Below are 23,450 nucleotides of genomic sequence, written 5' to 3'. Positions count from 1 at the left end.
AGTCGCATTTGCAAATGAGGTTGAAGATGAAAGTGAAGGGCCTTATGAAGTGATTGAAGGGCTGATGCAAACCAAGGTTGAATTGTAAAGGAAGCAGGAATTGATGACACAAATGATCAGTGGAGACCTCTCAGCTATGGAGAAGGAGATATATTTGCACATGCAGGTCTATGCCAAAGTAATTGATGGTTTTCTTGATGAAAATTAGATTTATGGAATCTCTACAGGTTTTCCTTGGGAACTAGGTGGAACCTTGATTAAGCTTTTGATGCAAGGAATGCCAAGTGTTTTTGTGTGGGATCCAGGTGGAATGAGCATCTACTAGTGTTGTTGCTGCTGAGCATGAATGCTCTAGTAGTCTAGGGGATGGAGAAATTATGTCAGGAGTTTTTTGGAGCAAGGGATTGCGCATATGTACATACACATGCATGGTGCATCGAATAAAGGATTGCCCATTTTCCATAGCCAGATGGTTACGTGGGGCCCACATGTGTACATGTAGGACATGGTGTACATAGTGCATCGATTTTCACTATTACCAGTACCAGTGTGTTTTTATATAATAATGAGGAGTTGATAGCGCGTAAAAATTCTGGAGGAAGCTATCCGCGGGCCGCCGACATGAGGTAAGCAGGTGCGTCAGATGGCATCTAGTGGCGTCAGGAGGTCGAATGGGGTCAATAGTTGCACGTGGATGAGTACGGACATGACGTGGGTGTTTTCTTGTGGTAATTATGCAGAAAGGTCATCATGAGGACCATCTTTTGGGGACACTTCACGTGGTGGAGGGATGCATTATTGAAACAAGCTGAGTGTCAGGTGTGCGGATGATGCAAAAGGGTGACAACTATGCACTGCGAGGCCACTTTTTGGCCTGTTCGGGGTCCGTTTGAGGTCAACTAAAAGGCCAAGGGTGCCCAAGTAATAAAGCTAAGTGTGGGAACTGAAAAATATGAGAGAAGACCAGAAAAAACGTGGAGAGAAGAGGAGGAACAGCCGCAACTATGTTTTTGGGATTTTTGGAGCCTGTTTTGGCCGTAAACTGTTCATCCGAGGTCAGATTTGAGCACTTTGACATTAGAGACTAGGGTTTTGGGCCGTTTCGGACGCGATGGTGCTGTCCATTTTTCCTAATTCCTCACTGTTTTTCTGCTGTTTTGGCTGTGTGAGTTTCTCCTATGAGCGAAGCTTCTGCTCCAATTTGTGATTGTATCTGGCATATTTTACCCATATTGTGTGAGCTATTTGCCCCATTGGTGTTGGCCCAAGCTCTATTGAATCTAACGTAAAAAATTCTCCTCTTTGGAGATGAGTTTTTTGGGTCTGTGTGTGTGTGTGTGTCTCTCTGTGTGGAGTGGGTAAATGGGTATTCTCTCTCCTCCCACTCCATAGGTGTGTTCCCTGTCTCGGCCAGGTGGGTTGTGTAAGCCGAGTGGTGCCCCATAGTGTGTGTGTATATCATTCCAAGAGTGTGTGTCGGGTCATTATAGAGGCGTTGTGTGTGTTTTCATCTCGCTCACAACGTCATATGTAACTTTGTTCCCATAGGTCATGTTTGACCTCCGAGGATGATTATAAAATCTCTTCTCTCTCTCTCTCTCTCTCTCTTGTCTTGTTTAGCTTCTAGCTTCTTCTTTGTGTCCGGCATTATATAGTCTCCTCAAGTGCAACATTGTAGCGTTGAGGGTCGAAAACCCCATTGCCCATAAACTCGATATAGCTTGCTCCCAATACTGAACCTGGTAGAGGGAACTGGAAATATAACCAATCTATCACACTTGAGAGAGAGAACAATAAGAGAAGTTTTCACAAGAAGCCGGTTAGAGCAAGCGAGGGAGAAGAGATTTTGAATAATGAGTACTTGCCACCGATTGTTTGTTACGTGCTTTGACCCTCTATAGTTGTTATTGTTTGATGCTATTGTTTGTTATTTGGAACGATAACTCTCTCTCTCTCTCTCTCTCTCTCTCTCTCCCTCTCTCTCTGTCAGAGTTGGGGGTGGTGAGGGATGACAACAAGGGAGAGATAGAGAGAATGTGATATGTGTCAAGGGGAGATGTATAAACATAGACACACACACATGCATATAATTGTATATAAACACACACAGAAACACTTTTAGGTACATACACACATACTCACATGAGTGAACTTGTAGAGGATTGATTCGTTGGTAAGGACGAGAAAGACCCACCTACACGAGCACCTTTCTTTTAAGTGGAATCTCAAAAGATCCACTTGGGCTTTGATGGGAGAAAGGAATGGGGGAAATATTCTCCCTCTCCATTTTGTTTGCACGTGTGTAGATATTTTCTCTCCACAGTGTCTGCAAGGGCAAGCCAGTGGCATTTTGCCAGACCATGTTTTTGTGCCTAATGATGGAGGGAGGGAGCCAAGTAAAACTAGCGCACGGAAAGGGGGGGGGGGGGGGGATACAACTGAGCAAGAACACAAGATCAAGAGGATGGCTAGAGGACAATGGGCATGATGCATAGGATACATGTGAGGCTGGCTGAAGGAGGCCTGGCCCTTTCTGTTATGCAAGACTGGCCTCGAGCAAGGAAGGAAGCTTGGCTTCCTTCTTGGTTGCAAGGCACAATAGGAAAAGGGAACATGTGTGGAATGGGAGATGTCCTCAAATGCTCCACTGCAACCCATTGAATAAAAAAAAAGATTGCATTGGTTCCTCTCTATGAGCGTTTGCAACCCATAGCCTCTGCGCCCATGTTTTTTGCCCTATCCATCGCCCGTGTGTGACAAGGGCCTTACATTCTTCACCAAATATGTTGCTTCATTATAAATTGACTTGTACTTTTTGTAATATTCTGTCATTAAACTCAAAAATGAAATTATCCCCTTCTGTAGGAAAGGCTACTACTCCCCGGTACTTGTCTTTTGAGAGGATAGGGAGCCCTTCAAATCCTGCTCATGAGTGCGAGATGATTCTTAGAAAAAATTACTATATTTTCTCCCCAAAGAGTTGGTCTAATGGTAGAGGCATTGGCCTCTTAGCTTATGGGTTGTAGGTTCAAATCCCTTGTCGCCATGGTGATGCCTATGCATGGCTCTTGCCCGATGGTACGTGGCCCTTGCTTGACTATGTTTCATGGCTTATATTTGGAAGGGATAAGCACCTCCCTCTATGGGTCCTCTAGTGTGTTGTACAAGAAAAATTACTCTATTTAAGTTTGCTTGGGCATCAATTAACAATTTTTTGCAAGCTTTAAGATAAAAAGTGTGCGTGTGAGCATTGTAAAAAAGAAAAAGTGTGCACAATATGTTTATCGGCTCTATAAAAGTGAAAAATCTATTATCATGGGTAATAGCCTTGTATCACTTGTAAACATTGAATATAATATGTAAATACCACATTGGGATAAGTATGTTCACTTATGTCTTGTCTATAAAAAACATTGTAGTTCCTTTTCTTTTGTGGGTAATAACTCACACAACTGGAGAGTTGAATCTCTCTCTCTCTCTCTCTCTCTCTCTCTCTCTCTCTCTCTCTCTCTCTCTCTCTCTCTCTCTCTCTCTCTCTCTCTCTCTCTCTCTCTCTCTTGCAAAACTCAAAATTGTGAGTGGATTATACTACCAAAGACAAACAATTACAAATTCTTGCTACGAGCCATGGAAACTTCTAGGGTCAAAGTTATATCGGCTGATAGGGGACCCACCCCCTAACAATGAATGAGCCCACGCTTTTACCCATGCAAATCAGCCCTTGTGGTGCTCAAGGCTCTGTTCCACTCATCAAAGTTCATCCATTTTCCAATGGAGATGCTCAATCCCCTACTTTCTTGTATTATCTCTATGAACTTGGCTGCTCCCATAGTGTTGTCAAAGATATGACAATTCCTTTTCTTCCAAATATGTTTACAATAACCAAATCTCATGATTTCATTGTTAAGCATCCCTTGGCTCTCGAACACCTTGCCTCCTAAGAAGAGATCATTCTTGAAGAGTCCTGTTTTCCAAGTCTTTTGGATCGATTTGCAATTTTTTCTTTCTAGGCCACAAATTGTTGGGCACTCCTTGAATAGGTGAAGCCTGGTCTGCGCCAGCTATTCTACATTGCAAGCATCTATTTGGACAAATTACCTTGGTAAACATCTTGACCCCAATCGACAGGGATCCCCATAAAATATTCCATAAGAAAACCTTCATCTCATGCAACCAATGTGGGCACCAACTATTCTTCATGATTTTCTCTCATCTTGACTCCGGCCAGTGCTTTTTGCACTGCTTGTTAAGTGGAGAGAACCGATCCTTCAAATTAATAAGTGTAAAGTATACTTCCTTGATTTATGGTTTAAGAAAATGTATGTTCTTAGGCCACTGAATTAGCTTCCAAAGAGAGATTTTCCAACAAATATCCTCTCTATTGTCCCCATCAATGATCATCATTATGTAATGCTTAATGATATTATGGAACTGCTTGACTTGTGAGAGGACTACTACCTTGCTATAGTTGCTCAAAATATACAAGAGGATGGTAGTATGATGAACCTTGTTGATGACAAGTATGCTATTCTCATGTAACAACAGGTGAGTTTGCTGAACTAGTAAAGGCACTAGCAATGGTATACAAGAATGTAGCTACATGTGCCATGATGCTCCTAATGGAGGCAAAGTTCACGGCGGCATAGGAAAGGCTTGGAATCATTAACCTGGGGAGATGTGCTCCATCAACATCATTGGTACCCTCCTCATCCTCTATAAGCAAGAGAACAATTGACTTATGCAATGATGCATTAGTCAAAGAAGATGAAAATCAAAAGGTATACTTCTATGCACTTCTTTTCTTTCCTATTAGTACTGCATTAGTCAAAGAAGATGAAAATCAAAAGGTATACTTCTATGCACTTCTTTTCTTTCCTATTAGTACTGCATATATGATGAGTTTCATGTTTATGTTCCAAAACTTGGATTTAATTTCTTATAGCTTGTTGTCTATGATGATAAGCTCATTCCTTGTCCTTGTGGACGAGGCAAGGGAGACGTAAGAAAGAATTCCCCTCTTGGATAGTACTTGGAGAATTTGAGCTATCCAAATTTCCTTTGCTTTCATTCCAACTTCTCCAAGAACAAAGCTAAATTTCCTCCTTTTGAATTGAATTCATTTTCAATATATCTAGGAGGCATGGCTATCAGATGGAATGTAGACAAGGTCATGCTGCTAGAGAAGCAAGTAGTGGTTACAATGTTTGTGTTGGGCCTGACTACTTTTTGACACATGTTGCATATGGTTGAGCTTGTGGGAATCATAGACCCATGCCCATTGGCACATTATGGAAAACACAATCAGCTCAAACATAAATAGGAGTACTTGAACTTATAGAAGAGGCCTTGCAGGCTAAGCAAATGAGGAGTGACAATTACCCGATCTCAATGTGATCATTGGTAGATATTGATGATAAGACACACTGTTCCATGTTGAGTACATATAGTGTTAGGGTAAGCCCAACTTGTGGCAGCATATGGGAAAGCCCTAGGAATAAATAAATGATGAGATAGTCCAATAACAAAAGAATGCAACCTATCTAGCCAATGATTGTAAAGCACTAAGCCTATGTAAGAGGCTATTTTACAATGAATCATTGCACTTTGAGCTATCATCATCGTGTCTATACACTCTATGCTCTTGAACTTGGCATAATCTAACCCTAATCTCCAGCCCTAACCCTAACACCATGGCCAAGATAAGGCTCCATCCTCCACAACCTAATGAAATGCTTCCCATCAAGTCACTGGTATGAGAGCCGACGGTGAGATATACCCAGGCCAACTAATTTTTGTTGCACTAGCATGCCTAATGCTCCCTAATCACCATTTGGGTATGAGCATGCTCCACTACCCTTTGATGATTAGGCAAGGAGAAGATTGCACTTGCATTTTATATCACAATTAATGTGTGTGTTTCATTGAATTTGTATTTCTTAATTTCATTTAGTGATTAATTTTGTGCAATTTTCACTTTGCAAGCTTCAAATCATTGCATCGCTTCTGTGTGTGAGAAACGTGTTGAGGGCAAGCTTTTTGAAATGGGGCCTCTAAACCCAAACCAATGGGCCTACCCTCACAAAATGTTCGTAAAGAGGTACGCACACTACTTGGGGCACCACCTTCTTTTGGGAGTGGAGAAGGAAACCCATCAAAATAACACTTGCACTCACCCACTCAAGCAACACACTTTGAAAACCCCCTTACTCTATATACACTTGGGACACTTGAACACCATCAACGATTATGCAACCCAATGCCGTGCATCAAATGAAATATGCAATTTGTGGATTAGCATTCACCTTCTCCCCATAAGAATACCCATAATACATCCAAACTCCTCCTCTCTCAAGCACTCATAAAAAAAATCATGCGCATAAGACTTGCCTCTCAAACACACAAGAGAATCACTTACATCAAACTAACACACTTTGCATAGAAAGCTCATCTCCATCTATGCAATGCTGTGACACAAATAAAATCACCATGAGAGGTAGCCACATGCATATGTAATGAAGCAAAAGAGAGTTGGAGTGAGAAATTTATTTAGACCAATTGAATAAGTGTGGAGAAACAAACCAATGGTAAATTGAGAATAGAACACTTACTTGATTTCTCGCACACCTTTTAAGGGGAGGATAGACGCTGGCTAACCATCACGAATTGCGACACTTGAAAGTTTTGAAGATGATTTAATGATCATTAACATAACCATGAGAGATATGATGATGTATTTACAAGTTATTGAGGTGCTACAAATGATTTATTGGGTTAATGGAGTAAGAGATTGTAGAATAGAAAGAGTGGAGGATAGAGTTGCACTTCCTCCAAAGAGGAGGGTTAGGAGGGAGGATGTGAAAGAGGGAGAGTTGGGATTTTCTCTTCTATTGATCAAGAAACAACATAAGTTGAAAATATAGGTGTGTGTCCTTGAGTCTCTCCAAAGGGGGGCTATTTATAGTTGTGTAGGAGTGGGATTATGCTACACTTAATTAGGGTGAGTGATTAACCCTAATTAAGTTTCCTTTGACCACTCATTGAATATTGGACATAAAAGGGACTATTTATTCACCAAAAATATCATTTTAGACCGTGAAGGCTCCATAGGGGTGCATAATGTAGGTGGGCCCTACCATGAGGCCCTACGGGTGGCTCCTGCGGGGTATCTCAACTTGTCTGTCTTGGCATTTAGAAAGCATCTTTAGGTTGGTCCCATCACATGCAAGTGACCTTGAACACTCATTTCTCTTCTAGAAGATGAGTAGGGGAAAAATAAGATCTCACCCTCTTGATTCACTTGATTTACAGTTCCCTTTTGCTGCGAAGCTGACAGATTTACACTATTTTGACCATAACTTTTTACCTGTAGCTCGGAATGACATGCTTCAAAAGGCAAATTTGACCTTCTCAACATGTTTGATATGAATTTGGACTATTCTTCACGCGCATGCACCAAGGAATTTGGTTTGGAAGGTCCACACTAGGCTAGGGAACCTTTTGCTTCCAAATCTTCTTGTATAGGCCCTTTGCTTGTATGCATCCAAGGGGAATCATGCTTTTTCAAAAGGGTATGATGCTTAAACAAATAGAGGAGGGCCCAATATTATTTGCTTGTGAAAAGAATATACAATTTGAGTCTTTTTAAAAGGAGAAAAACTATATCTATATTCTTAAGAGATATTGGGCCACCTATGTAGGGGGCATAGAAGACTTGTAGAGATGGACCATAATCTTTGGTAAAGACAAGTGGAGAGTTGATTTTCCATGGTAATTTATCTATATGGGATGGAAGATGGATATATTACTAATTCACAAGAGGTAAGAAAGTTTGGGGGTAGATAGTTGGTTATTGTATGCTTACTTTTATTTACAAAGCAAAAAAGAAAAGGGTGGTAATATAAATATATGACTAAGGTGTTATTTTTGGGAAGAGTACAATGTATGTGTCACCACAAAGGTTAAACAAAGAGGGGGAATTTACTATAGATAACTTAAAAGCGTAGAAAAATATATACACATATGAGGAAGAGGACATTGAGTAGGCTGAAAAATGTTGCAAAAAGATGGTTACCATTTTATGCCATTCATATTAGCCCTCCCCCAAGCCTAGAGATATTCATATCTCTAGGAGGACGGTGTTGTTTCTTTCTCTTTTCTTTCTTTTCTTTTTTTCTCTCTCTTTTTTTTTTTAATAGGAGGAGCGACATGCACTCTTTACTCCATTAGACCTGCTTTTCATTACCTCAATCCCATAAATCGGAGATGGGAGGGTTGCCTTGGGTATGTTCAGATTCCAAGGCTGGTTCTTCTTTGCACATCAAAGCTTTAAAAATAGGTGGAGCATTTGCCAAGCCGAAGGGAGCCATGCCAATTTGGAGCTTAGACGATGTAGGTAGATGACTTCCTATCAATGGATTGATACATTGAAAGTAGGGCTTTAATCTCCATCCATTGACTATGGTCGTGTGGAGTTTTCCTGATAAATCGGCTAAACTGTAACTTCCATTCCCAAACTTTGTTTTTATCATGAAAGGTCCCTCCCATCTTTGCAAAAACTTTTTGTCAAGTCGAGTATCAATTCGGTTATCATAGTGAAGAACCAACATACCTTCCTTCAATCCTTTCCCCTTGAGATTCTTGTTGATTTTGTCCCTTTGGCTTGTCGCTTTGGTGATGTAGTGATCAATGGACTCTTCTCTATCTAGCTCAAGTCGTTGGAGATCTAAGATCCTTTCATGTAGAACCTCTTTTGGTTTTTTTGCCACTCTTGCAAGAACGCGCAAGATTGAGAGCTCTACCTCAATGGGGAGAAGTGCCTCCTGTCCATAAACTAGATGAAAAGGGGTGAATTGGGTAGATACCTTGAAAGATGTCCTATACGCCCAAAGAGCAGCCGTCAAATGGCGATCCCAATCATTAGGCCGGTCCACAACCTGCTTAGAAATGATCTTACATATCATTCCATTCAGTTTTTCCACCAATCCATTGCATTGAGGATAGTAGGGTGTGAAATGCAGGTGTTTCACTTTTAACCTCCTCAAGAGATCTTTTAGAAGGTCAGCCCTAAAACCCGGGCCTCGATTTGATAAGATTTCTAGGGGTGTTCCAAACCTACTACAAATATGGTCAAAAAATAAACTTTGATACCTCTTCAGCTGTGATTCGGGTTGTGCTTGTTGCTTCCACCCATCGTGTCATGTAGTCAACACCCATGATGATGAAAACATTCCCTGTAGAAGTACGAGGTAGGGGACCTATTGCATCCACACCCCACTTTTCAAAAGGGCCATAAGATATTATTGGGACTCGAGGCTCATATTTTAGTCGTCTATCCCCAACAATTTGGCATGACTTGCATACCTTACACCAATATTGGACATCACGATGTAAGCTCGGCCAAATAAACCCTGCTTGTAAAATCTTCTTACTTGTAATATCTTGAGAAAAGTGACCACCATAGACATCATCATGACATGAAAGAAGAATTTTCTCTATCTCTTGCACACCTGGTACTCTCCTCAATTCCAAATCTTTCCCTTTGTGATATAAATCATCCCCGATCAACTGGTAAGGTGTGGCCTTCTTAACTAGTCTATGTCTTTTCACCTTGTCTAAGTGTTTGGGACACTCACCTGCTTGTAGAAAGAAGATAATGTATTTTAGATCCTCTTGACCTTGATATTTGGGTTCATATAGTTTCACACCTCCTACCACCATTTGAAGCTTTTCATTTGCGAGTAAGTATGCTTCCTTGTTATGAGTTCTCACAATGTGTTGTACCTGTGTTGCTTTAAAACCCTTCATCGAAGCTCTTACACTACTAAGCCACTCAAACAATGTACGATTCTTGCACCTCCAAGTCCCTTGGATTTGCCTGACCACTAGCAAAGAATCGCCTTTTAAAATAAGTCTTTGTATGCCTAATTCTTTGCATTCTTCTAACCCAAGGGTTAGAGCAGCATAATCAGCCTCATTGTTAGAGTGAACATTGGGTAGAGTGATACCTTTTCTAACTATTACCTCCTTTTGTGGGTTCAAAATGATGATCCCCCCTGCTGCTTTGTCTTGTTGGCGTTGATAAGCTCTGTCAAAGCATAAAGTATGGGCATTATCAATCTCCTTCACTTTGAACTGTTTTGAGCCTTCCTCTCTTTGTAGTCGTGATCCTTCCCTTTCTCTCACTTTGTAGGTGAGAATGTCTGCAAGTCCTGCTCTTGTGCTATCTTCTACAAGGAAAGTGTATTCAAATTCTTGGAGTTCAAGTACCCACTTTGCTATTCTAGATGAGAGGCTCATGTGTTGTACTACATATGGTAGATTGTGCTCTAAGGTGAGAAAAACAAATGGCACAGGGAGAAGATACGATCGAAACTTCCTTACCGCAAACAAGATTGCAAAGACCACTTTCTCCATTTCAGTGTATCCCTTCTCAGCCGGAGTCATCACCTTGCTTGCAAAATAGATCGGCCTCATGTATGATGTTTTAGGATCTTTTTGCATCAAAACAACACCAATTGCTTCGAAACCTACACTTGGAGTGACATAGTAGGTCTCCTTTGGATCTGGTGGCATTAGGATTGGGAGAGAGCTAAGAATGCCCTTCACTTCCTCAAAACATTTTGCATGTTCCCTCCCCCATTCAAATGTAGATTGGCTTGCCAACCTATGCAAAGCGGCGATCGCTTCTGCTAGGAGATGGATGAAGCGAGACATGTACCTCACTTTGTGGTTGAAGGTCATTAGCTCCTTAGTTGTTGTTGGTGGAGATAATGACAAAAGAGCCTCTACTTTAGAGGGATCCACTTGAATTCCTTGTGAAGAAACCACATGGCCTAGCAAAACCACCTGAGATTCACCGATATGACACTTCTCTGGGTTGAGTTGTCCCCCAAATTGATGGAGCCTCTTAAGCCCGTCTTCAACCTTTTGGCAGTGAAGTGATCGACAACTATAAATACAGAAATCATCCATAAAGACTCTTATAGATTTTCCAAAGAATGGCTGAAATACAAATATTGTGAATCTCATGAAGGTGCTAGGAGCATTGGTGAGCCCAAAAGGTATTACTCTGAATGCAAATCATCCCCAAGGTGTGATGAAGGTGGTTTTTGGTTGGTCCTCTTCTGCTATTCTAATTTGAAAATATCCTGAATACCCATCACACATAGTGTAGCATTCGTGACCTGCTACTTCATTCAAAATTTCATCTTGGAAAGGGAGAGGGAAGTGGTCCCTCTTTGTCGTAGCGTTGAGGGGTTTGTAATCCACGCAAACCCTCCACTTACCATTCTTCTTTGGAGTGACTACAATAGGTGATACCCATTCGGAGTTGGATACTGGATAGATGAAGCCAGCCTTCAAGAGTCGATTTAATTCTTGTAGGAGAGCCCTTTGTTGCACAGATCCTAGTCGCCTTAACTTTTGAGCCACGGGTTTGGTCCCTGGTTTCAATTCAATTCGATGCTCTATTACATCTACACCTCTTATTTGTGAGTAGTCAGTGATAAAAAAATTGGGATACCTCCTTAACATATTGATGTAGGACCTCTTCTCCTCACAAGTAAGATCTTTTGCAAGAATCTTCTCAAATCCTTCTTTAAGGTGGTGGCATCTTTCATCCCCTCGTGTGTGATTGTCTGTTGGCTTTTCTTCTACAGAAACATCTTGGGTGTTGGCGTTGAATACAATTCCCATTACCTCCAAAGAAGACTCCTCTTCACTGGTTGATGCTTCCTCATCACTTGAGTAAGGACTCTCCTCCTCGCTCTCTTCATCTGCCGTGGTTTCATAGTTGATATCTAGTTGCTTTCCTTCTCGCCAATCATACACCACCAGTTGACCCTTCTTAAGAATCAAACGACCACTTCCCAATTTTTGATCTGCATTCACAGCAATGAGCCAAGGCCTCCCTAGGATGATGGGATAGCCCTCCCCCTTAGCTGGCATGACATACATATCCACTCGTGCATCTATGTTACATACAGAGACTTTTACATTTTTAATGATCCCCAAACACTTCACACTTGAGTTGTTGGCTAGCCTAGCTTGACAATTAGAGGACTTTGTAATTTGAAGCCCTAACCTGTTCATTGATTTTTCGGTGATCACACACATTTGAGCTCCACCATCAACATATACATTAGACACCTTTTTACCCCTTATGTAAGCATCCACAATGGGTTCCACATCTTTTTGTAGCTTTGAGGCCACAACCTTAATGGAAAGATTTTCTTTCTTTTTGGAATTCTTGTACTTACCAACTTTGGCCATTGCCTTCTTACTTTGGATGATAGGTGTAGAAGTTGAGGCCATGAAATGTTTGGCTTTTGGGTTTGTAAATCCTCCACGATGTTGTAGGGGTCTAGCTCGTTTCCCAATGGGAAGTTGTTGATACCAATTTCCCTTCGCCTTGATCTTTTCTTCCTGCTACTTTCAGCTTCTTCCCTCTTTGACTTCTTTTTCTTGTCCCTTCTGGCTGAATTTGTTCCTTCACTTCTCATGTCTTCATCCTTATCATGTGCTCTTGTGCGTTTTTCTGCCGGCATAACATCAAAGTTTAGAGTATGCTCATCTATTACCTCTTCTAGCTTGATGATGTTGCCTCCTCTTTCTTCCTCCTCATGTGGGACGGGAGGTATATTTGCTGGTGGTGGGGGTCGACGAAGGATTTGTGGGACTTGAGCTAGTTCTTGCTGCACAGTGAGAGGAGGCAGTCTAGGGGGATATATGTCTCCCGGAAGTCGCCTTGGATGTGGACAATTGTACATTCCATGGCCCATTTCATTGCAATTCCAACATCTCAACTCTTGAGCTTGTCTTCGCTGATTGCGATTCCCTTCTCTTGGTTGTCGTTGTTGAGGTAGGACCTGTACTAGATTCAGAGTGAGGTTCTCAAGCTGTTGTGTTAGCCTTTGTAAAACCTCTTGTTGAGAGTTATCTCCTATTTGTGAAGATTGTGCAAGAGGGGCCCTAATTGGTGCTTCCATGGTTTGTGAAGACTCCCTCTCACTCACTTCATTCAAACCCCTTGCTCTATGTGCTTGGAAGTGTAGTTTTCTAAACTTGATGATGGCTACCTCACGTGCTTCTTCGAAGGTGGATGGGAATTTTAGCTCTACTTTAGCCTTTAAAAGTGGATACAAGCCAACCATGAATCTCTCTTTTTTTAGAAAGTTAGGTGCACCACCATAATTTTCTAATGTAGCCTCCCACCTACCCCATAGATTGACAAAGGTTGCTTCATAAGAGGGATAGTCTTCAAGTGATACCTGCTTATGTCCAATAAGACATTTCCGTAGTCCTTCAGAAGTATCACCTTGTCCGAACTTGGAGAGGAAGCTTGCTCACAGTCTCTCCCAGCTGGACTTGATTTGGGGTTGCAAGGTCTCATACCATGCTTTAGCTTCTGCTTTTAGAACCAACGGGAAGGCTCGTAGCTTTACTTCCTCTTCATCTCTCCCAGATATGAGATGTGCCATCTCCAAGTTGTCAAGAAACTCTTGCGCATCTTCCCCACTTCTTGCATAGAACGTGGGAAAAGAACTTGACATTTTGTTTGGACTTTTTGATTTTTTTTTTTTTTAAAGAAACTTTTCTCTTACGGGCCGCATAAGATTGTTGACACTATAAATCTAATTACATTAAAATGAAGATGTACACATCCATTGTTAATTCGTACTTTATCATAGGTAGATTAATTGAAGCATTGATTTTATTGAGGCGAGTGGATCCAAATATCTTCCTTATGATAGATTGAAACCTAAACTTAGTTGCAATGATTATATGAATGGATTGCCGAGCAATAGGCCTAAAAGGTTCATTGTTTTGATCGTGATTCATGTGCTACTCCTCGTTGTTGGTTTGAAGACCTCGTTCCTTCATATGGCCCTTGAGCACCCCTTCACCACTCCTTGTTCCTGCCTTTAAAACAAAATGAAAATGTGAACATCAAAAGAAGTTTCATAATTGATGATTGGAAGTATAATTGAATTGGGTCATGCCAGTATTTCTCTAAGTTTTTCTGCACCAAACATAAAAACAATGCGTTGCTGGAAGAAGACTTTTCTATCTATGTGAACATTTACTCTAATGTGTTGTGCAAAATGAAATGGATAGATGGGAACTCCATTGTTCATTGCTAAAAAAATTGAAGGTAACTTGGAAATATGTTCCTCAGTGGGGGCACTACTTTATGAGGGCGAGCTTTTTGAAATGGGGCCTCTAAACCCAAACCAATGGGCCTACCCTCAAAAAATGTTCGTAAAGAGGTACGCACACTACTTGGGGCACCACCTTCTTTTGGGAGTGGAGAAGGAAATCCATCAAAATAACACTTGCACTCACCACTCAAGCAACACACTTTGAAAACCCCCTTACTCTATATACACTTGGGACACTTGAACACCATCAACGATTATGCAACCCAATGCCGTGCATCAAATGAAATATGCAATTTGTGGAATAGCATTCACCTTCTCCCCATAAGAATACCCATAATACATCCAAACTCCTCCTCTCTCAAGCACTCATAAAAGAAATCATGCGCATAAGACTTGCCTCTCAAACACACAAGAGAATCACTTACATCAAACTAACACACTTTGCATAGAGAGCTCATCTCCATCTATGCAATGCTGTGACACAAATAAAATCACCATGAGAGGTAGCCACATGCATATGTAATGAAGCAAAAGAGAGTTGGAGTGAGAAATTTCTTTAGACCAATTGAATAAGTGTGGAGAAACAAACCAATGGTAAATTGAGAATAGAACACTTACTTGATTTCTCGCACACCTTTTAAGGGGAGGATAGACGCTGACTAACCATCACGAATTGCGACACTTGAAAGTTTTGAAGATGATTTAATGATCATTAACATAACCATGAGAGATATCATGATGTATTTACAAGTTATTGAGGTGCTACAAATGATTTATTGGGTTAATGGAGTAAGAGATTGTAGAATAGAAAGAGTGGAGGATAGAGTTGCACTTCCTCCAAAGAGGAGGGTTAGGAGGGAGGATGTGAAAGAGGGAGAGTTGGGGTTTTCTCTACTATTGATCAAGAAACAACATAAGTTGAAAATATAGGTGTGTGTCCTTGAGTCTCTCCAAAGGGGGGCTATTTATAGTTGTGTAGGAGTGGGATTATGCTACACTTAATTAGGGTGAGTGATTAACCCTAATTAAGTGTCCTTTGACCACTCATTGAATATTGGACATAAAAGGGACTATTTATTCACCAAAAATATCATTTTAGACCGTGAAGGCTCCATAGGGGTGCATAATGTAGGTGGGCCCTACCATGAGGCCCTACGGGTGGCTCCTGCGGGGTATCTCAACTTGTCTGTCTTGGCATTTAGAAAGCATCTTTAGGTTGGTCCCATCACATGCAAGTGACCTTGAAAACTCATTTCTCTTCTAGAAGATGAGTAGGGGAAAAATAAGATCTCACCCTCTTGATTTACTTGATTTACAGTTCCCTTTTGCTGTGAATCTGACAGATTTACACTATTTTGACCATAACTTTTTACCTGTAGCTCGGAATGACATGCTTCAAAAGGCAAATTTGACCTTCTCAACATGTTTGATATGAATTTGGACTATTCTTCATGCCCATGCACCAAGGAATTCGGTTTGGAAGGTCCACACTAGGCTATGGAACCTTTTGCTTCCAAGTCTTCTTGTATGGGCCCTTTGCTTGTATGCATTCAAGGGGAATCATGCTTTTTCAAAAGGGTATGATGCTTAAACAAATAGAGGAGGGCCCAATATTATTTTCTTGTGAAAAGAATATACAATTTGAGTCTTTTTAAAAGGAGAAAAACTATATGTATATTCTTAAGAGATATTGGGCCACCTATGTAGGGGGCATAGAAGACTTGTAGAGATGGACCATAATCTTTGGTAAAGACAAGTGGAGAGTTGATTTTCCATGGTAATTTATCTATATGGGATGGAATATGGATATATTACTAATTCACAAGAGGTAAGCAAGTTTGGGGGTAGATAGTTGGTTATTGTATGCTTACTTTTATTTACAAAGCAAAAAAGAAAAGGGTGGTAATATAAATATATGACTAAGGTGACATTGGGAAGAGTACAACGTATGTGTCGCCACAAAGGTTAAACGAAGAGGGGGAATTTACTATAGATAGCTTAATAGCGTAGAAAAATATATACACATATGAGGAAGAGGACGTTGAGTAGGCTGAAAAATGTTGCAAAACGATGGTTACCATTTTATGCCATTGAATGTGTTGAGTGTAATCCATTGATTTCCACTTGCTCTAATGAGACTTCATGCACATATTGTATTGCTTACAAAAATAGAGCATTATTTATATGTAATTTTTAGTAGGTTGAAGCCTAAGTGTGTGTATGTGTGTGTGTGGCTTTCAATGCTCACCTAAGGCTTTTAAATCTCATGGCCCTTTTTCTTTTGGAGCTCATTGTTTTAATAAAGATTGAGGTGGGAATCTCTTATTTTTACAAGGTCACTCATAAAAGGGGGTGAGTTTTTTGTTTGTTTGCATGTGTCGCCCCACCTAAGCCATATTCACTGTGTGCCTCATCTCACATCAGTGGATCATGCATCTTGGCTCATCACCACCTGTTTGCTTCTTTCCCTCTAATATTGGTGTTCATTCATCCTTGCCTCAATACCCTACCGACATCAGTCACCCCTGCCAACAACTCTTGTCCAACCACAACAATTTTTGAGTATTTGTGCTACCTACGTGCATATAACCTCACAGACATCAAGAAGAAGGCATAGATGGGAGTGTCCATCTTCACTCAATAGCTCCACTAGTCTCGCCTTCAACTAGAGCCTTGCTCCTGAGCACTTATCTTGCCCAATCACTAGCCTCACAACCCATTTCCACTTGTGTTTGCAGCAGATTAGATCGCTCGATCATTAAGCTATTGCCCAAACTCCTCAAATTCATCGGGTGCATTGAAGTCAATCAACACCTTACTCACCACAATAATCATACCTACACATCCTCCCATGCGGTGACCACCCATCGATTGGTACCCATCAATTGCTACAGTAAAAGCACTTGCTCAATTTGGATGGCTTTGCTACCCACGAGCTTTCCATGTCTGAGGCTCGCCCTCATCCTGCAACAACTAGCCTACCATATGATTCCAAGGCTTCTCATCCATTGTTCAAGCCTTATTCACACTGGATTTTGTCCTTTTAGCTTCAAAAATCAGGCATTTTTGGCCCTCATTCCCACGACAACACTTGGTCACATATTGGTGATTGTGTTTTTTGTGCAATACACATGTAATGTATGCTATATCCTATGGATATTGTAAATTCAGAATTGAGAAAAGGATATTCAAGTATGCACTCACATCACAAAGATGGGAAGAGAGAAGACACTGGCCATGCATTGACTATGAGCGACCCTCTCTATATTGGTATCACTTGCTATCAGCACATCCTACAACAATCAAAGAAAAGAAATAAAAAAACACATCATGTTATGTATGCTACAACTCTTCAAAGAAGAAGACTGTCCGCTATCATGAGCACACACACTTGAGCATCACACTTAAATTGTATGTGTGATATGCACCATCAACCATGAAGAGTGTACCCTTGACATTTTGGACCAATGAAGATCAACATGAAGATCACAACATGATGAAGACATATGATAAAGATCAACATGAAACCATCAAGTCTACGATAGATGATGAGAACAACATAAAGATGCAAACAACAACAATAACAATAAACACCAATGACATCAAAATGAAGACAATTTTGAAGAGAACACACATGACAATCTCCTAAAAAAAATGATTGAACAAATTTGTACTACCTAGGACTACTAGTGAACATAAGTCTCACTTGTTAACCATATCGATGAATTCGGTAGAGAACCGCTATGATGTATCATGAGACATTGAACCATGTCCACTAAATCCACTAAGAATTGCAATGATGTATCTCATTGAGAATTGTGAAGTGTTAAATCTAGTGAGAACCACCATGATGTATCACGTAGATGAACCATGCTAGCTTAGGAGTATTCCATGACATAAATCCATGAACCAAAACACATGAAATCTTTGTAAAACCCTAATTTTGTCTTAAGGGGATGATTGTTAGGGTAATCCCAACTTGTGACACCATATGAGAAATCCCTCTAGCCACCTAGGAAAAGATAAATGATGACATGGTCCAATAGAAAAAGGATGCAACCTATCTAGAAAATGGTTGTAAAACACTAAGACTATTTAAGAGGCTAGTTTCTAACGAAGCTTTGCACTTTGAGCTATTATCATTGTTTCTATACTTTATCTCTATGATCTTGCATTCGGCATAACCTAACCATAATTGCCATCTCTCGAACCCTAAGCCTAACATTCCATTGGTGATTGGGGAAAACACTTTCCATCATACAGGTGCCTTGTGACATATTTGTATTTGGCAGAAAGGACTCCAAACTTCCAATATGCATAACATGACACTCTATGGTCCTAGGGTCATTAATTTCTGCCTCAGGGAGGGTATCTATGCATCCAATGGCCTTAGGGCCATAAGGTGCTCTATATAGGTGTAATGAAGGGCACCACATAACCCCATAATAATTTCAAAGTCACACCCTATGACCCAATGGCCATAGGGTGTTCTATGTAGGTGAAACAAAGGGGCATCACATAACGAGCACATAACCATGACCCAAGGTCCATAGGGGGCCAAGAAGGGCACCAAAATGCTCTTTGTCAGACAGAGACCCTATGGACCTAGGTCGACGTACTCATGTTACATGTGCAAATATGCGCACATTTTTGTCCATTAATTGTATATTTGTGTCGCATGTGTGATTTACGCCTGGATCATACATATGGGAATCAACCTCCTTTACCCCAGGAAAACAGGGCCATGTTAAGGATTTTTCAACCTATAGAAGCATCTTCTGATCAGAGTATGGTCCAGAAAGTTTCATACCGAGAAGATTTAGACAATACCTATGAGAGGGGGTTTGACGGGAATGCATATGCTTCGAAGGGACAAATTCCGTGTTTGGTTCCAGAAGAGATGCCAGAGCCCTCACACATAGCTCAACTAGAAAAAAACCATTACTTGGTTCGATGAAAATATGATTATGTTCATGGAAAATTTGTAAAATGTTTTTAAAAAGGTGTAAAAGATACAAGTGAGTACCCACTAGCACGTATGGAGGTACATAACAGTTGCATCTTTGAATATGCATATACGTTGTCGTTCCGTGGCACGTACATAGTGTGAAATAAAACATTCACCTCACTCTCGACAGTTCTCGGTGTCTGCAAATAAAAGCAATCATGTACATATTGTGATATATGTTGAAGCGTCTACTGCAGTCATTATCATGTACATACCTATCCGGGGAGTCGTGGCCCTGGATGTGGCCGATTTGCATGCTTTTCCACTTGATAAGATGCTTAAATTGGTTTGACAATGTACATAGTCCAAGTGTTTCATGGTGGCACACTCATTTCGTCTACAAAGACTGATGCGGGCAAAAACTGCCAAAAATAGCAGCTAACAGGCGCCGTTTCAGAATTGCATGGAAAGTGACCCAAAATGGTATATGGATGAAAAATCATGCTTATCTATGATTTTTATGCTTATGGGAGTGATCCCACAAATTTAGGGATTTTTCTGACTCCGTTTGGGATCTTTCGCATCAAAAATGGCATTTTTTGGGTAAAAAATGAGCTGAAAATGGCCTAGTTTTTGGTCAAAAGTGGCAAAATGGCCCAAACATTGACACATTAGCTCATAATGCCGTGCAGAAGAGAGAGAAGGGGGCTTTTTACAGAAGAAACCAGCAATTTTTCTCTACTATATAATTGCTTCCATGGTTGCTCATTCTATGTGTAGGGCAGTCCCGCCTCTTTGAAATCTTGTATCTGAGCTAGTGAGGGAGTGAATTAGGGTTTCCCCTTATCAAAATGGTGTGTAGGCTTCACTTTTGAAGCTCTTAAATCTCTACAAATTCAGAAAATGGTCGCCATGAAGGTGGAAGCTTGTGTATTCCTTTCAGCTGTTTGATGTTACGACTACGTAATTGGGGGCGAGGCTATATGATACCATGAAAGAGGTTTGGGTTTTGATTGAGAATTGTGCTTGTATGAGCATCGAGGTTTCATGTCTGAAACATTAGTGTTTTTCAATGGTCTTTTTAAGTGAAATTGAATGTGATTTGATGATCCTCTCATCATACTCTCGACTACGAAAACAAGCAATTTCCAAGCACGATAGGAAAGAGGGTTTGTGACTTTGCTATCACGAACGCTCTTAGATTCTCTGTCACCCTTAGAAAGAGGGTTGGTGATTCTCCACAAACGCTTTCTTGCAAAGGGTTTGTGACTCTCATCATGAACTCTCACAGCTAGAGGTTCTACACCTTCCCAGCTAGACCGCATACTTTCCGACAACGTCTATGTCGCAAGTGAGATAATTAAAGAATACACACATTTAAAGAATAGATGTGCAACATTATTGTACATATATACCCATAATTTTTTAAAGAGATGCATATTTTTTGCAATAAAGATACATTTATGTTACATGTTTGAATGCATTCCGATGCCACACATTCAAGTGTACATAAAACCCAATCGACTTGCAAATGTATTCTTAGATAAAAAAATTTAAAAAAATTTAGAAATTTTTAAAATGTTAAAATTTTAGGGTTGCCCTAAACTTTGCTAATATGGTATTCAAGCCCCTTCATTGATATTGTGCAAAAAACAGCGCACATTTTTTGAGCCATAACTTTTTAGTTTTTTCTATTTTTAGTGCTTTTTCTACTATGCAGGTTTTGGTCCTAGGGTGGTCCGAATTTACTTCATGAGTATTTTTTCAACTCGGAGTGTCAAGATATGGACACCGATAGAATCTTGCACCGATGTTTTTTTTTTTTGGAAAGCTCTCATAAATTCCAAGCTAATGAGCTACATCCCATCATGAGAAAATGCCTAAAACTCTATAGATTTCACATGCAGTGGCCGAAGCGTTTGAATACCCCTAAATTCAAAATTTTAATTTAAAATCCTAAACTAACCTTATCGTTCTCTCTCTCTCTCTCTCTCTCTCTCTCTCTCTCTCTCTCTCTCTCTCTCTCTCTCTCTCTCTCTCTCTCTCTCTCTCTCTCTCTCTCTCTCTCTCTCTCTCTCTCTCTCTCTCTCTCTCTCTCTCGACGATGGCATTTGGAGAGAATGTTCTCTCCAGCAAGTGAGAAGATGGCAACCAACATCCCAAAAACATCAGGGAGAGCACGGGCCAACCCTGCCGCCTCTGTCCTAGCAGCCCCGAGCAAGACATATCACATTGGACAATTGCAAGTTGCCCTCGAGATGGTCATGGAAGAAAACTGCGACCTCAAAGCACGTCTTAGCACACTCGAGGCACGATTTAATTCCATGCTCGGCCTCACAACAAACAAGGTGAAGGAAGTCAAAGAAAAAGTCACTCAAGCTCACACGATCACACTCGTCAAAGTGGAAACTTGTGTGAAGACAGAACTGTGGGAACGTCAGCTTCAAGAAGAGAATGCCCTCAAGCTTTGCATTGGAGGGCTACCCCAAGCATGGGACGAGTGCAAACAAGACTTCTGCAAATTAATCGACCTCCTCAATGAGACTCTTAAACCGGTCCATGTCGACTAAGATGCGGTAGAATGTATCGTCAACAAGTTCAACACCAAGCGCACACCTAGTGGACATGCCATTCTTGAGTTCAAAGACAAGGAGGAACGTCTCCGACTACTCCAGCAATCGCATCTCCTTAAAGACACTGGGTTTTGGATCGCTGAAGAACTCACCCCGACACAAGTCAAGCACAAAGGTGAAGAGCTAAAAAAAGTGCGTGAAGCACGAGCCCAAGACAAGTGGGTAGTATACCGCAGAGGGAAGGCTATCATCCAGGAGTTTCGAACTCCTAAACCGGCCCCATTAGGCTTTGCTTTTTCTTTTGATGGACCCTCAGTCCCTAACTGATATGTATCGATTGCCCTGACTTAGAAGAAGTGGTTGTAATGTTTTGTTTTTGGTCCCATGGGTCATATTTGACCTCCGTGGATGATAATTCAATCAATCTATCTCTCTCTCTCTCTCTCTCTCTCTCTCTCTCTCTCTCTCTCTCTCTCTCTCTGTCTCCCATTTTCATAGATTCTTTTGCATAGAGGTCCGTTTTCCTCTCTCACTTCCTACACACACATAGAGCCACCTCGGCCATCAACATTGTTGTTAGTGTTGTGGTCCCAATGCTACTATTCTCTTTGCACAGATCTATGATTTTTGCAATGAAAATGTCCCTTAGCACAGATTTTTATGCGACCATTGCCACCACCTCCGATGCACAAATCACTAATGCTGCCATTGCCACTGCGCTCTCCTTGCACCCCCTCTCCTTTCTTCTCCTTGCACAAATCTGTGTCCATAGAGTGGTGCACAAATCTCTCTTTGTCTACATGTAAAATTTCCCCCAACTTCCCTTGTTGAGGCAACTCTTTTGGACTCCCTACCCCTCCCTTCATCGAGCTTCCTTGCTTGTGCTCATTAATTCAAAATCCCAATTTAAATATGCTCACATGTAAGATCATTAAACTTGCTCTTTTCTAATTACGTTCAAATTCACCTCTCTCTAAAACAAAAAACAAGAAAAACAAAAAACTCCAAAAAAAAGAAAAAAGAATAAAAACATTCATGGCTATGGCATGCTTGTAATGGGTAGAGGGTGATGTTGTAGGAGGATGAGTAGAGGGCGACATTGTAGGAGGATGGATAGAGTGTGATGCTATAGGAGGACAAGTAGTGAGTGAGATAATAGAATGGTAAAGGGAGAATAATAGTGTGGAAGAGGGAGACAATTGATAACTTATAAAGTTTATTTAAAAGCTAATAGTACAATATCATAGCTATCACGAACACACCAATTGGCCCAAGGGCCATAGGGTGCCAAGAAAGAAGCTCTAGCAAGGTACCTAAATAAAATCTCTATAGGGATACCTAGGCCCCCAAGGGTAGCTACATGGGTATCTTGGTTGCCCTATGGCCCTAGAAGCATAAGATTTCTCCCTAGCATATTGGTCACCATGTACCCTTAGGTCCATAAGGTATCAACAAACAAGCACTAGATGGGAATCTACAACACTCAAGGGCAACAAGAGAGACACATTGGTTGCACTATTGCCCTCTAGCCATATTGTGCCAATGTAAAATCTCTAGAGACATTTAGGCCACTGAAGGGAACCTACATAGGCACCATGGACATAGGTTCTCTCACTAAATTAGAGGACACCCTATGGCCTTATAGCCCTAGGGTGCCAATGAAAAATCTCTAGATGGAACCATGGCACCATGCAGCCTATGGGCCTCAGGTCATAGGTTTCTCTCAATAGAATAGAGGAAATATCATCTCACCATGGAAGCCCTATGGCC

At 40.9% G+C, this 23,450-nt stretch overlaps 1 pseudogene; it reads right to left on the bottom strand.

The window, feature by feature from the left end:
• The window catches only part of LOC147440824 (uncharacterized), a 79,981-nt pseudogene extending 66,431 nt beyond the window's left edge, over window positions 1-13,550 (bottom strand).
• Window positions 13,551-23,450: the final 9,900 nt, after the last annotated feature.

This window comes from Adiantum capillus-veneris, chromosome 15 (assembly GCF_014529385.1).
Source record: "Adiantum capillus-veneris isolate H3 chromosome 15, ASM1452938v2, whole genome shotgun sequence".
NCBI lineage: Eukaryota > Viridiplantae > Streptophyta > Polypodiopsida > Polypodiales > Pteridaceae > Adiantum > Adiantum capillus-veneris.
Note: the sequence above shows the minus strand (reverse complement) of the source record. Positions and strands in the feature narration are given on the sequence as shown.